A 16,893-nucleotide genomic window follows, 5' to 3' on the forward strand; every position below is an offset into this window, starting at 1 on the left:
GATGAAATGGTCTCTGATATATTACAAAAAACAATGTTTCATTTCATGTATATATACACATATAACAAAACAGTTCCAAAAATGTTCTGGTTCTCTTATCCTTTTCATCATTAAAGTCACCCAATACAAAATAATTTGATTTTGTTTTTGTTTTTTTGGGAATTACAAAATTAAAATAGTCAAACTAAAGCATTGTAGGCAGCAAGTGAGCCTAAAAGAGACCTTTGAGTACATGATAAATTAAGCATGGCTTCACCCAGAAATACTGCTTCTCAATTGCATGCAACAATCAGAATCAAGATTTCTCTAAGGGAACTAATTAAATCTTCTAATGCTAAATCATATTTCAAAATTTCTTCTTCCTTTGACCACTTAAAGGGAAATTATTTTTCAGTATCAGTAATGTAAATATGGCAATGAAAAATCCTATATTAGAGTTTTCAAAAATAGTAAGTATAGAGGTTTAAGACAAAGTAAATTGTTGGTTACTATTAATGTGATCAATTTGTATTTTTCTCATTTTTTCTAGATTTCTTTCACCCTGGTTAAGGAGTCTATTTAACAGATCAGTATTTTCTCACCTACATCCTATTATTAACCTTAATTTAATTCATATTTAAGATAAAATATTAGATCTAGGTTTGCTATTTCAACTAATTAAATAAGACTCAGAATATCAATTCTTCATTATCCTCTGCAAATGCAAGAGTTAAGAAATTACTTTGAAGAATTCCATGCAGTACATTCAGTGAGCATTGAAGTAATCAATAAAACTATTGTTTTTATCCATTAATTAGAATATTGTGTATACATTAATGTACTTATGATTTGCACAGAATTTAAAATCATGCTTTTAAAAATGTTTAGAATTTGTAACTACTTCAGAGTATACCTGCTTAGAGGTGGATGGACAACATTAATCTCTGTATGTGCACATTTGTCAGAATTTTTAACCTGATATTAAAGTTAGTGATACAAAGCAATTTTTACTAATTTTTTTTTTTCTGAAGGCTTCACTGTGCTAAAAATATCATTTTAGATCTTAGATCCAAAGGTATTCATTTGAAAGGGTACTCAATATACAATATTTCTCTGTGGTCACCGCATTTTGTTCAAGTTAACCAAACGGCATCCCACTTTAAGTACTTCTTATGATATTGCCCACAATAAAAACGAACAAGATAATCTTACAAGAGCTTGAAACATGTAAATATAATTTAGTGAATTACATTATTGACTTTAATTCCAATACAAAACTAAAAATTTAGAAATATAAATGTATTTTTCATGTTTAGACTGGACTTTTGATGTTTCTAAATTAAATTTTAAAGTAATTAAATTAGAAAACTATAGTCTCATAATTAAATATTATAGCCAGGCAAATATGCAAAATGCCCCAAGGCTTGGAGAAAAACTGGATTAGTGGTTTTAATAAGGATGTGCTTCACAGAAACGTTATTATGAGTTATTTTCTTGGATTGTAACCATGCTTCTAGAAAATGATTTAAATAAGATGGTAGAGACATAGCTTTCTGTAGTACCACATTATCTTGCATTATTTGTGGGTTTTTGTTTTTTACCATTTAGAAAATAATTTCACCATCATTATTTTATCTTGGTACAGATATTCAACATGTGTAAACAATGTTCAGGAATAATTTGAGAGATATTCAAGGCAGTAGTTGACACAATATTATGCCAAAGAAGACTTTCTCTCTCTCTCTCTCTTTTTTTCTCTCTCTCTATGTAAAGCACCATTCTCTCAATATATCTAATCAATTAATATGTCGGAATGTAATAACGCCTGCCTTGAAATATTACACAAACATGTTTTGCAAATCATACAATGTTTCCCTTATTTTGAACTTAGCTGTGGCTTTTGGCTAAAGACCAATTTCTTGAGTAAGACAAATTTAATATTCTTTTCTTTAAAATTGCTGAGCATGAAATAGTATTCTAAGCCACTACTGGCATTTCAGGACAACTACAAACAAGCTTTCTAGCATGACAAAATAGTTTCCTACATTGAGAATCACCTTTGATCTTCCTCACAGACCTTTGCTATAATGTGCACAGAATTATGAAAAGGAGCTTAAAATGTCACCTTCTTTTCATAGAATAATTTTATTATAGAAAGATGCATACTACAAAAGAGCTTTTAGAAAATTATGTAGATTCATTTTACTAAATGTTAGATGGTTACTGACATTTTTTTCCAGACTGTATCTTTTTCAGATTTTTTTGAAACAATCACCAGTTTACGGAAACAGGCATACAATGTTTTAACAATTATATTTTCTATAGAGTGAAATAATAATGGGCTCATGGATAAACTTAATGCACCTAATAATGGCTGTAGAGATATGATAAAAAGAAAATATTCTGTCTACACAGTGTTTCCTTGGATTCCCATGACCAAATCTAGAAACATAAGTGATTGTCTCCAAAAAATAGATGTAATCTAAAACTTAAGTCTAAACTTTTGAAATAGCACAAACCATCAACCTAAAGACCAAAGAACTTAATAAAATATTATGTCTAGTAACTTATAAATAAATAAATATTCAATAGATGACACAAAATTAGGATATATCTGTGACCTGAGTTAATACAGATTCTTCATGTACTTCTAAAGTAAACATTTTAATAGGATTGTGGAACGAGTTATCAGAATGCTTAATAGAAGATATTCTCATCTTTGGTAAAACTTTGTGCATGGGTGTAGAGTTTCAAGAAAAGTTGTCACTTACCCAGAAAGATTTATGGACAAAATATTTCAGTATCTGTATCAATGTCTATTTTCTCTGTTATTCATATGTTTCAAAGATGTACCTTCTGTAAAAATGTTCTGCTTTTTGAAATTAGTATATACTTATGCCATATGCTCAGATAATTTTTAGAGTAAAACAGTCTTTGCATTTATTAATCAATCAGCTTGATCAAAGTATTATTCATTTAGTCAAAACTCACTCAAATCAGTTGATTAACCCAAACAGTGAACACATACTTATCGTGTTCAATCTCAAATGGGAACATGAACTCCCTAGCTTCTGCTATGTTTCCTGGGTAAATTATTACTTTCATGTTAATTAGATTCAATACGATTTTTCTTTCATATAAAATCTTTCTACAATTACCTACAAACTTTCTACTTTAAATCTTATGAATCAATAACAACAGTAATAATAACAAGTTGCTACTTTGCACTAGGAAAATCCTAAGCAATTCACTAAGAGCAATTTCATTTAGCCTCACAACAACCTATGAGATAGGGCCTATGTTCATCACCATTTACTTTATGTGGAAACTGAAGCATGTTCAATTCAGGGGCTTCTTAATATCACAGAGAATAAGTGGCAGTGATGAGATTTGAATTCAAGCAATCTATGTGTAAAGCCTATGTATTTAAACGCTATACTTACATTTCTCCTATTTCCTATGCAATAGAAGCCTTATATTTGAAATCCGTCTGTTTCCTGCCACCACAGGATAAATTTTTACCATCTGCATTTAAATTTTCCTCATTTTTCTTGTTTGAATAGAGAAGATGTTGATCTTCTAAAGCTAATTTCCCCACTTACCAGCCAGAGCTTATCCTTTCCACTCTTCTCATGGCATCTTCCATCCACTATTTTCATTCACCCCTGATCAGTGAATCTCTACTTCATTACTAGCTTATTTTCATAAAAATTTAATCATGATCAAGTGTCTCTAAGCTTAAAACAAAGAACAGTGAAACAACAAAATCCACAAATAGAGATGTCTCTCCAGCTTCTACTCTTCTCTTTTTGCTATCAAAGCTTAATATTATACAATAATCAAAAGTGACTCTTCTCACTTTGCCTTCTATTTACTCTGAAGGCCACTGTTCTGTTGAATATCTCCTGAAATTAATTTGTCTTCCACACTCTGTGTAAAATCCATGAGACAATTTCAATTTCTTTTCACTTCTTCATTTAGCAATATTTGACTTTATCATTAATAATTTCCTTCTTGAAATATTATTTCAAATGTGTTCATATTGCCACACTATCTGATTTCCAATACCTCTTCCTCAGATGCTTTCTCACTGAGCACCTATTTTTTTCCCTTTCTATACTCCCCTCCATATAGTCATTCCTTAAGGATCATTCCTCACCTCTCTTCTCTAGCTATATGTTATCCCTAAGCAAACACATCATGTTCTATCTCTTTATCCATTAAGCTACCCTAATGTTTGTACATGGAATTCTGATCTAGACATACACTGAAGTCTAGTTGTCTTTAATACATAACATCAATTTTCCCCACACATAACCAGTTGCAATATCCTTTCGAGAAGATTTCCTAATTGTTCCTAATTTGTCTATTTGTTACCCCATTCACTGTTTTCACTTAAATAAAGGACACATCTATTTTTGTTTGAATTATTATGACTGTATTAATTTTTACACTTATAAAATTTGGCCTTCTCCAATTCCTTTAGTCACGTAAATGTAGAGTGACCTTTATATAGCTTAAACCTGATTATGATCACTCCTTTGATCAAAACATTTCACTGAGTCTCCATTACATTTAGAATCAAGTCCACACTCATTAACATGACTCCTACATTTTCTGGTTCTTATGAGCTCTTTAGTCATATCTCATCAGCTTTGCAAATGCTAAACCCTTCTTAATGAATTTTCGTTAATACTCAGAGATGGTGTAATACATTTTAGTCAACCATTTTGTTGTTTCTTCCAGGAGCACCTTTTTCTCGCTTTATCTCACTCACATGTGAATGCATAACTAAGCTTTGTCTGGAAGGCCTTGTTCAAGTCTCCAAGACTGGGTTAGGTGTTCATCCTGCATATTTCTAGTATGTTCTCTTAACACTTAACAATATGTTTTGTAATTTCCTGTTTGCTTGTCCCTGTTATCCACTATGTTTAAGTTTCACAAAGTAGGGTCAATATCTGACTTATTATCTCCTCAATGATTAACATTTAATAGTTTCTCAATAAACATATTTCAATTAATACATTATTAAAAATATACATTAGTTTTCTCAAAATAATAAAATTGTTTTATGTTTCTGTTTTCATTTTGCTATAGCCCACCTTCTACTCTAGATTTCTTTCACATTATTTTCTTTTGCACGTGTTCAGTTGTATCCCCAAAATTACAATATTGCCAGAATTCAACCCTATGTGGTTGAGGGAATGATGGTGATATTTATAGAAACCTGAAAGTTGAAGGGAATAAAGATTGAGACAAATGTTAGAGATGACTGAAATTGTCTCACAATTTTGAGTTTGTGGAACTAGCAAAGTATTTGGAAAGCAATTTCTGGTAGGTAATAGAATTTGAAAGCCTGAAGCTTAGGAGAGAAGCCAGAGCTGAAGATCTGAAATTAATCTGCATAGAGTTTATATATAAACCTGGGGTTTTGATGATATGGTTAAGTAAGATGACTGAGAGAAATGAGAACTGTGAACCATAACCTGAGTTTTTTTCCACCATATTTAAGTTATGGAAACAAGAATAGAAGCAATGGAAGCAGGTAAAAAGAAGTCACAAAATTCAAGGGAGAACTGGAAATACAGAAAACAAGAAAGGAACATTAAAAAAAAGAAAACAGTGAGTTTTTTCCCCAGTATTATGATGAAGAACTATCAGAATGGTAGTGTCTGACAAATAACTTTTGGTTGTCAGGAGGGACATCATTGACTTTCTGGCCACAAAATATGGTGCAAAACAACAATTTGTCTTAAATAAATAAATATGTATTTATTTATTGAGTAATGACTATTTGAAAAAAGCCTATTGAAGCACAATAAAGAAGGTTAAAAGGAAGACTTATTTTAAGTCTTATTTCCTAATTTTAAGACTTACTTCCTAATTTCTAAGGGTTTAAAATCTACTGGGAAAGGTAGGCATAATAGTGCTAAGGTTTACTGAACTATATACCATGTACTAGGTATTGTATTGAGCACTTCCTGTATTATGTATTCTTATAACAAGCCTATGAGATAGGTACTATTTTATCCATACTTTACAGAAATATAAACTTCATAAATACTAAATACGTTTCCCAAAGTCACAAAGGTAATTAATGATAGAGGCTCTATTTGAAAATTTATTTGATTTCAACTCGATTCTTTCCATCACACTTAATTACAGAAACTATAATACATGACAGATTGCAATAAGTGTTATAACAAGGGTGTCTTCTATATTAAAAAAATTGGTCTAAGATAACTTCTATGTGTATTTGAAAAAAAAAAAAAGTGTGTGAATACTGAGTATTTAAGAGGTTAAATATAACCAGCTATTCGTTGTTGACCTGTTATGATACAATGTCCTACCAAAACAACTATGCATGTGTTACCAGAGATGTTGTTTGGTAGCCAATCTAAACAGTATCAGTCTTTTTCTAGATCTTGGTCTACAGAGATAATATTATCTTATCTAAGTTAATGATACCATTCCTTACAAATTTAAACTTGGGTCTAACAAATCTCTTTCTAATCTTGTCTTTTTAATAGTGGCTATGTAAACTTTGGTGCTTTGGATAATAATTTTATTCCACATGAACAGTGAAGCAAAGAAAGCTCATTTGTAGTAAGAAAAATGAAGCAGATGTTCAGAGAAGAGAAAATACATGGAGAAAATGAGAGTCCTGAATATATGCTCCTTAAATATTCCACTCCATTTCTTAATTATGGCTGCATTCTGGACATTTTATTATATGAAACAACCTGTAACTTAGAGGAAATTTATTCTACCTATTTACATTAATGCCAGTGTGTTTGCCACGTGTAATTAACGAGTCTTAATTACTAAAATTTTAGATGTGAAATACATTGCAAAGAAAGAATCAACAATATTTGAAAATTTGTTGGAATTTGGGACTGTGAGAGATAGATAATATTTTGATTTTAGAGATTTTAATCAGATCAAGGGAAGAGAAAATATTGTGAAATGAATAAAATAGGACTATGGAATAGGGGAAAGAGATAATGATTTTGGAATCAAAGTGTTATGTTTGATTTTCTGGTAGACTACAGAAGTGGAAATTTTCAGCAAAAACCTGTATATTGGGTCCAATAACTAAAGAGTGAAATCAAGGTTAAAGACAGATTTATACATGTGATTTAATGAATGAGTGATATCTACATAGGCAGATAATATAAGGAGGGAAGACAAGAAGACTGAAGAGAAAATTTTAACCAAAATTTAACAGATGTTATCTGGTTCCAGAAGGGACAAAGTAGTGAGTATCAACATTATCCTCACACCAGAAATAATTATAAAACTTGATAGACTATATTAAATAAATTCTTCATATATTAGATGCCAAAAAGTGAAGACACTACCATTCAAATAAGGGTAACATATGATGTCAGTTCCACAATTACCCTGGCTTTCCACCTATGGTCATTTTTCAAACCATAGTACAGGGAAGTCCATTTAAAACAGAACAAAATGAAAAAGGAGAGAGCTGTATTATGAACTGCTAATGTATCTAGAATTTTCAGGGCAGAGTACCAGCAATGAGGGAACTATAAAAAGAAAGAGGTCCAGAAGTTTAAATAGGTTCCCTTGACTCTCTGTCAGATTATTAAGCTGCACATGCTCAAGGTGAGACTCCCTGAGATTTGGCAGAAAATAAATACCAGCTTGGTGGAAAACAGCCTACCGAGAGGTTGTGAGGTACATGGAAATTCTAGAACTCTAACAGTTCAGAGAAATTACATTTACACCTAGTTTGAGAAGAACAAACTCACTCATTGCCCAGACAATCAGTTGAGACCCCAGAAAGATCACACCTTAATAGTAAATGCACTACCCATTAAGGTAGTGCTCTAAAAACAGCATTATCGGAACTAAACATAAGCTTTTATAGGACAAAGTGAATCCAACAGTAAAATAATTGTGTGTCTACTAGAACAAAGCTCAAAATCTTTGGAAGAATAAAAGGAAATCCAGACTTTCAACAATTTAATATTCCCAATGCCAACATACAAGGAAGATTTTAGATATGGAAGACAACAGGAAAATGTAACACATAGCCAAGAGAAAAAAATAGTCAATAGAAGCAAATATAACAATGAAACAGAGCACTGAAAATGTTAAGTATGTTGTTAAATGGAAATATATATTACATACCATAGATATATACATACATATGTATATATGTATTCACACAAGCACACATGCTTATGTATTTTTCATTTTTTTATTTAAATGTAAAGACAGTAAGAAGATGAAAGTAAAAGGATAGAAGGATATAGTTTTAAGTATTAAGCATATTAAGCATAAGGAAGCTGGACTGGCTTAATAATATCAGAAAAAGTAGATGTCAAGACAAAGACATTTGTGAGCAAGAAAGATACTTTATAATGACTTAATAGTCAAAGTATTTAAAATAAATAAAAATTTTAACTTCTCTGTTCTTCAAAAAACAAAATGCAAAACTGGAAAGAACCAGAGAGAGAAATAAATATAATTTTAGGTAGAGATTTAATACTTCTCAGAAACTGGTATAATCAATTATAAAAATCAGTGACTGTTCAGGAAAATTGAAATGCTGTATAAACAAAATGAACATTACACACTGCATTCTCATCAAATATAGAATATATTTTTTTTCTCCAGAGGTATACAGAACATTCCAAGTAAGACCATGAGTCATAAGAAGCCCTTAATAGGTTTCAAAGTATTGAAATAATACAGAGAATAGTCTCTGACAACAATGGGATTAGATTGAAAATCAATAACAAAAAATTATATGGAACATCTCCACATATTGTAGATTGAGCAAAATATTTTAAATAACGGAGTCAAAGAAAAATTACGAAGAAAATTACAAAAAATATTGCGCATGGAGTAATAATGAAAACACAATATGTCAAATCCAGTAAATTATTCTCCCTCTTTGCCCTCTCTTCTCTTCTGAAACTGAACAATTTACTATTAAAATTATTGGGTGCTTTACATCAAGGTAAGCATCCATGACAAAGACTGTAGGAGGAGTTAGATTGGCCAAGAGTGTGGTGTTGGAGCATGAGCAAAGTGAGATGGGCGACTGTAGAATGGCTCTCTCGGGGTGTCAGAAAATGATCAGGATTAGGAGGGTATATGAATGATCAAGTAGGTTTAGAAGAGTGTCAAACATAAACTCATCTTGGTGAAGGATGTCAGAGTCCATAAGGAAATATTTAATCCTCATATCAGCCCTTGAAATATTTTCTCCATTTTGTGGTGAAGAAAATAAGAAACTGGAAGTTTAAATAGCTTTTCCAAGTTCATACAAACAGTAAATGGAGGGGGCTGGAATACATGGTGGATATACTATGTGTACATAACAATACATTAATATTTATAGAAGATGCCTGAAAATCATTGTTTGCAAGATGAGGGAGATGTTTCCTTTTGTGTTGACATCAGAAAAGAAAATGTCAATGTAAGTTCAGAAATAAGCATATTTCCATGGCTAAAATTCCTTTAAAAAATCTTTTTAAGAGAAGGAGAGAAGGGTAATTATTAAAGTACAAACTGGTGAGTCATCCAAATAAATCCATGATACTAAAACAATGTGTTGAAAGAGATGAGAGAAAAACATTTAATTTAAAGCTTCTGCCAGTTCTTTGTGTTTCTAATAGTGGAAACTAAAGGTAGATGACCTTTTTGTTTAATACAATACATTTATCACCCCTCGGTTATTAAAGGAAAAGCATTGTCTGCAATGAAAAGTTTGAGATAAAAAGGAGCTGGGCTACTTTGCATTAAAAAAATAAAATGGTGGATACAATATTACTAGAACCTTACATGATTGTTGGACTTCCTGTACGTGGTTTTAGAAATATTTTTTTCAAGGTTCTGAGACTCAAAAGGGAAGAGAACTTAGAGGGTACATATGGTAAAGGGTCTATCTTGCAACAGAAGAAAGAGATAGGAAGTAAGAAATGTTAAAAAAAAATCTACTACATTTTAATAGTCTGATGTTAATAGACTAATATTGGTTTTTAATTTTTTTATTCTAAGATCCTTTTTATTCCCTTTTATTAAACATGAGTACCTCCTCCCCACTATCACTACCACCACTCTACTCCATCCTCTTTTTCCCCTCCCATATTAAATAAAGTTTTAAGTAAGCACTGTCCTTACCTGTATTTGTCTCAGTGTTACCTTGGGAAATAAAAAGAAGATCATGTCCTTCCTGGAGAAAAAGAATAGAAGTAAGCAGGAAGATGAGAATACTGGCACAGATTACTACAATTTGAACCATGGATATAACTGAGTTTTTCAAATAAGGAATATATTAATAAGGCTTATAATTTTAAAAACATAAAAAGATATAATGAAAAATGTCCTTCCCAATTCTGATTGTTCTTGCCATTCTTCCACACAAGGGAACCACTCATATTTTCTGGTGTATCACCCCAGAGTTTTTCACTCACATTTATACAGATACAAATTTAGGAATTTCTAATTTCCTACAGTTAAAAACATTCCTATGCACACTGTTCTACCCTATACTTTCTAAATATAAAGATACATTTTAAAGAACACTCTCTGTAACAGTATAAAGAGCTTTCTTAGAGCTTCATAATATTTGCATATAGATATATTATTTAAATCTTAATTAATATTTAGACTATCTCCAATCATTTGCTCTAAAATAAATGATGCAATGACTGATACTATAAACATATTTCTATATAAATCTGCAAATACATCATTTGGAAAAACACTCAGAAGTAGAATTGCTAGATCAAAAGTTATGTGAATATTGCTACAATGCTTTTCATAGGGTTTGTGCTAGTTTATCCTCCTATCAGCAAAGTATGAGTTGCTCCTTCCCAAAAGACTTGCCAAGTGTGATCAAAGGTACCCAGATATACCAACCAGATAGAAGAAAAGAGTATATTTCATGAGGGAGGTTAAACATCTTTTCATATGTTTAAACGGTCTTTTTAAAAATTTTATCACTGTTTATGTTCTTTCCAATTTTTTGTTGGGCTTGGTTTTCTAGGATTCTTCATGTATTAAAAAGTATAGCCCATTAATCTGAGATATGAGATGAAATTTCTTTCCTGGTTGGCTTTTGTATCGTGATTTTGCTTGTGATATGCATGTCTGTGTGTGTGTCTGTGTTAATACAGAAGTTTTTTCTTGAAAAATTAATTTTATTAATCTTTTATTTTATCATATTATATTTAGTTTTGTATTTGGAACCAGAGTTAGAAAGGCCTTTTTTTTTGGTGTTTTCAAAGAAATATTCCAATCTTTTACATTTTTTTATTGTTTTCTTTTTTTAACTTAAAGCTTAAACCAATTTGCAATTTATCATGGCATATAGTATGATGATCGAAGTTTACCCTTTGTTTATGGCTAGAAAGAATATGTTATGCCTATTCCACGTGCCAACTCTTATTTCGTGTCTGTGGTAATATTTTAAGTTATTTTTGGTTTATTATTATACAAGTCTTCAACATTTCTCTTTAAATTTATTCATAAGAATATTATATTTTATTTATGATTGTGATATTTCCTACATATTGGTCTTCATATGTATGAACATAGTTGTGACATATACAATTGACTTGTTATAGTTTCCTTGTAGTTTTTAATAGTTCTTTGCTTTTTCCTTTCAGATATACTGGTATATTATTTATGTGAATGATATTTTTATCTCCTCCCTTCATTTTTTATAACTATCTCACCCTTCTCTTCTATTACTGCATTGGCGAATGCATTTGTCTTGTTTCTAGCTTCAGTAAAAATTCCAGTAGTGTTTTCCCATTAAACGTGATACTCATTTTAGAATTGAGGTAGAGCTATGTTATCATATAAAGAATATTTCTATCCAATCAAATAATAATTCTGATAAATGGTTTTTCAATGACTTTGTTAATGCTTTTTCATCATCTATGTAGATTACCAGGTTTTTTTATCTTTTGATCTCAAAATAAGGTGTTCAGTTAACAAATATTTATTAAGCACACATTATTTATATCAATAGTTTTATAAATGTTTACCTAAATTTGCATTCCTAGCATAAATCCTACTTTGTCAAAATATATTTCACTTTTGATGTGTCCATATCATTAATTTACTAACTGTAGTAGTCAGTGATGATGTTCAACAAAATATCTGGCTTTCTTTCTTCTGGGCATATTGTACAGATGTATTTTCCTAGCCCTTTTGAAGTTAGTTGTCTTAACAGAGCTTGAGTGATGGGTTTACATGTAGATATTTTACTTGGGGAAGTAATTTCAGGGAATAGGAATGAGGAAACTGGGAAGAATAAAACAAACAACGATGAGAAAGTCAATCCAAGATGAATTATTGAGCTATTATTCCAGTGGAAACTCGAACTCAATCTCTCTCCAAATCCTCTGAGGAGTCATGCAGGATCAAACATGGAACTGACTTCCTGGAAAGAAGAAGAGGGTTATTTTAATCGCCTATTGGTTAAAGATTGATCCAGGGGGTATTACCCTTTTGCAGACATGTGTTTTTGTGTACCCTTGGATGACTGCATGAGCTCTCCTACAAATTCATTTCAATGGCTGGGTAAGAAACCTTTATGCAGAAAGAAAGATATACATCATGCCACTAAACCATGGTACTGTAAGGCCATAAGTATATAGTTGGTTCAATACAGCAAAAGTCAAAGCCAAAAGGAGGGCTGAGCCGTTTTGAGATGAGGCATAAAAGATGTCCAACACTTGAAGTGTGGTTGAGTGACTTTCTCTAGAAAATAAAATGAGTGGAGATGAAGTATGCCACTTCTAGGTGGAAACATTAAGAGCCACTGTGCAATTTTTTATATCCCTTTCCTTCTCTCAATGACTAACGATATTCTCAATGATAACTTCTTCTATAGCTTGTGTCCACAGGTGAGACAGACTTGAAAAAAACAACTGTTCCTTGATGATCATGCAGAGTAAGTGAAAAATAAACTTTTGTTGTGTTAAACTATTGAATTTGAAGGATTTATTTATTTTTATTTTCACTTTTACTTCAAGATAGTTTATTTTAGAAACATGGTCCTACTCTGTATTTCAATGTAATCACTTTCTAACTCAACACATTTGTTACAGTGATGGACAAGCTTTCTTTCTTTTTTTTTTTTTTTAATTAATTGATTTATTTATTTATGGCTGTGTTGGGTCTTCGTTTCTGTGCGAGGGCTTTCTCTAGTTGCGGCAAGTGGGGACCACTCTTCATCGCGGTGCGCGGGCCTCTCACTATCGCGGCCTCTCTTGTTGCGGAGCACAGGCTCCAGACGCGCAGGCTCAGTAGCTGTGGCTCACCGGCCCAGTTGCTCCGCGGCATGTGGGATCTTCCCAGACCAGGGCTCGAACCCGCGTCCCCTGCATTAGCAGGCAGATTCTCAACCACTGCGCCACCAGGGAAGCCCCAAGCTTTCTTTTGATATAAAGGAAAAATACATATAAAATCATTAAATGGGTAAAAGAGAGAGAGAAGAAATAATAGAGCCTCTATATGCTTAAAGAAAGAAGACTTCTGGCTGTGTCCAAAACTGCCACGGTTTACATCTTGAAGTGCGGCCCTGGAGCAGTATGATTGTCATCACCTGGAAACTCATTAGAAATGTAAATTCTTAGACCTCATTCAGACCTAAGAATCACAAACTCTGGTGGTGGGGCTCAGCAATCAGGTTTAACAAGCCTCCCAGGTTGTTCTAGTATACAATCAAGTTTGAAAACAGCCTTGAATGATCCCATTACAAAAGCTCGAATCTCAGACGCCAGAACTAATGCTGCAGATGTACCGAAACGGCTAGATCTTACTGTTCCAAGAGGTTACTTCCAGATGGTAAGCCTGTGATTCCAAGATTTTACCTGTCTTTGTACAATCCTTCTTGCATTTATGTATCAATTTATCACTTACTGCCTGTAGATATCAAACGTCCATTTACTTTTCGGAATGCAGCAATGCCACAAAAAACGAACAAACAAACTTCCAGCAGTAATACCAACCTAGAGCTCTAGTTTTAAATCCAGAAAAGCAGTGTTTGTAGTATGAGTGTTCAGTAAGTTAGTATCACCACTGAAAAATGAATGTTCATGTGACTATTGTTGAAAAATAAAGACAATTTAGATGATACAAACAAACTTTTCTTAACACTTCATGAAATGGACAGTTTCCTGTTGGAGAACTGCGAAGTGGGGCAGAAGGCAGGCAGATTTTATAGGATAAGGAACAAGAAAGAGAAAAATATAAAATATCTGATTGGCTGGGGCCACATAGTCAACCTTGTTTTGCGGGAGAGGAATGGAGGAAAGAAGTATAGAGTCCAGAGCTGGCTTGGCACTTGGGGATTGTCGGGCTGTATGTGCTGCCTTTCTGGTCAGGCAGAGTGTTAACAAGGACACAAATGTTGATTCTAAGTTTTGGCTTGCTGACTTAGCACCCTGGACAGGAGCAGCTCCATCTTGAGCCTCGAAATTTATTTCAACATTATCAACTCCTTTGTGTGGTCTTGAGCTTCTCTGGTCTCACCACCATGGAGGCAGCAGTATTGCTGAATGGTGAATTTTAAAAAACCGCCGCGTAATTCATCCTTTCCTATACGCCGACATTCTACTTAAGATTTTTCTGAACATACCCATCAGTGAATTTGTTCTGTGTGTGTGTGTGTGTGTGTGTGCGCGCACACACAAGAGGTAGATACGAAGATAGAATCAGGATTGGGATTGAGGGAGAGGGGTGGAGGGAACCAGATGGAGTTTATTAAGAACATTCTTTTTTTTTTTTTAACATCTTTATTGGAGTATAATTGCTTTACAATGGTGTGTTAGTTTCTGCTTTATAACAAAGTGAATCAGCTATACGTATACATGTATCCCCATATCTCTTTCCTCTTGCATCTCCCTCCCTCCCACCCTCCCTATCCCACCCCTCTAGGTGGTCACAAAGCACAGAGCTGATCTCCCTGTGCTATGCAGTTGCTTCCCACTAGCTATCTATTTTACATTTGGTAGTATATATATGTCCATGCCACTCTCTCACTTTGTCACAGCTTACCCTTCCCCCTCCCCATATCCTCAAGTCCATTCTCTAGTAGGTCTGTGTCTTTATTCCCATTTTGCCACTAGGTTCTTCATCACCTTTTTTTTTTTTTTTTCTTCCTTAGATTCCATATATATGTGTTAGCATGCTGTATTTGTTTTTCTCTTTCTGACTTACTCCACTCTGTATGACAGACTCTAACTCCATCCACCTCACTACAAATAACTCAATTTCGTTTCTTTTTATGGCTGAGTAATATTCCATTGTATATATGTGCCACATCTTCTTTATCCATTCATCTGATGATGGACACTTATGTTGCTTCCATGTCCTGGCTATTGTAAATAGAGCTGCAATGAACATTTTGGTACATGACTCTCTTTTTATGATACCTTAAATAAATTAGATTTATCTTTAAACATTTGGTAGTGTTCATCTGCCAAACCATCTAAATCTACTATCTTAATTGAACTTAATCTTTAAAAAATTGTATTCATTTATTTATTAGTTGAAGAATTCTGCATTCCATCTATAGAAAGTCATTTTTTTAGTCAGTTTCTCTTTTTCTAAATATGCTTAGATAAACTGTGTTTTCCTAGAAAATAATTTTTTAGGTTTTCAAATATTTTTCAGAGTATTAAAAAATTTAAATGATAATACTCATAATTCCCTGTTTGTGCCAATTTTAACCTTATCATTTTTATATGCATTTTCACCTTAAATTTTTCTTGAAATAGTTTATGATTTAAAAAGATTTTTTAAAAGCCAAAATGTTCAGATTTTTTTCCCGTTTGAATTTTTTGTTTAGATTTCTAGTATTTTCTAGATAACATGATTTCTAATTTTAGTCTTATTAATTATGTGTTTGACCTTTCTATTATTTGTTTTGATATTTTTCTCATCTTTTAGTAGGGTGCTTAATTTAGTTGTCATTCATTCTTTTATAAATCTAAGTATTAATTCTATCACTTTATTTCTATTTACCTCCGAGCAGTACTTTATCACACAGGTTTTGGTATGTTTTGTTTGTGTTTTTAATTTGTAACTTCAAATCCCATTGTCTTTGATACAAGGAATTTTTAGCAATACTTTTTAATTAGCAGAAGTTAAAGTCTTTTTTTCATTTTATAAATTCAGGTCTCACTGCAGTGAAAGCATAAAGTAATGTCTATATTTCATCTATGTTAGTGAAATTACTGAATGTAGTGAGATTAGCTTTATGGCCAATTATCGTGAATATTCTATCAACACTTTAAAAGATGATGCATTCACTATTTTAAAGAGAGACTACAACTCAACTAAATCTGAATTAATAATTTCTAACTTTTCTGTATATTTAAATATTTTTCATTAATTTGTTTAGTTAGGTATAGAGAAAGGTAAATTAAGATCTCATATTTGTCCCCAAATGGAAAGAACCTGAATATATACCAAAAGATGAATAGGCAAATAAAATATATATTTCATATAATGGAATATTATTCAGCAATTTAAAAATGTGATTTACTGATCATGCTACCACATGGATAAATCTTGAAAATATTTAAGTGAAAGAAGTAAATTGCAAAAGACCACATATTTTGTGATTCCATTTATGAAAAATGTCAAGAATAAGCAACTCCATAGAGACAGAAATTAGATTAGGGAAATGACTAGGAAAACTGCTAGAGTAGGAAGGGGGGAGTGACTACTAATGGGTGCAGAATTTCTTTTGGGGGTAATCAAAATGTTAAAAAAATTGATTATGATGATGACTACAAAACATTGTGAATCTAGAAAAAGCCATTGAACTTTATAATTTAAACAGGTCAATTATATGGTATGTCTATTATATCTCAATAAAGGTGTTAAGAAAAATATCTTGTACCATCCTATTGTGTT

Source organism: Eschrichtius robustus, chromosome 6 (assembly GCF_028021215.1).
Source record: "Eschrichtius robustus isolate mEscRob2 chromosome 6, mEscRob2.pri, whole genome shotgun sequence".
Taxonomy (NCBI): domain Eukaryota; kingdom Metazoa; phylum Chordata; class Mammalia; order Artiodactyla; family Eschrichtiidae; genus Eschrichtius; species Eschrichtius robustus.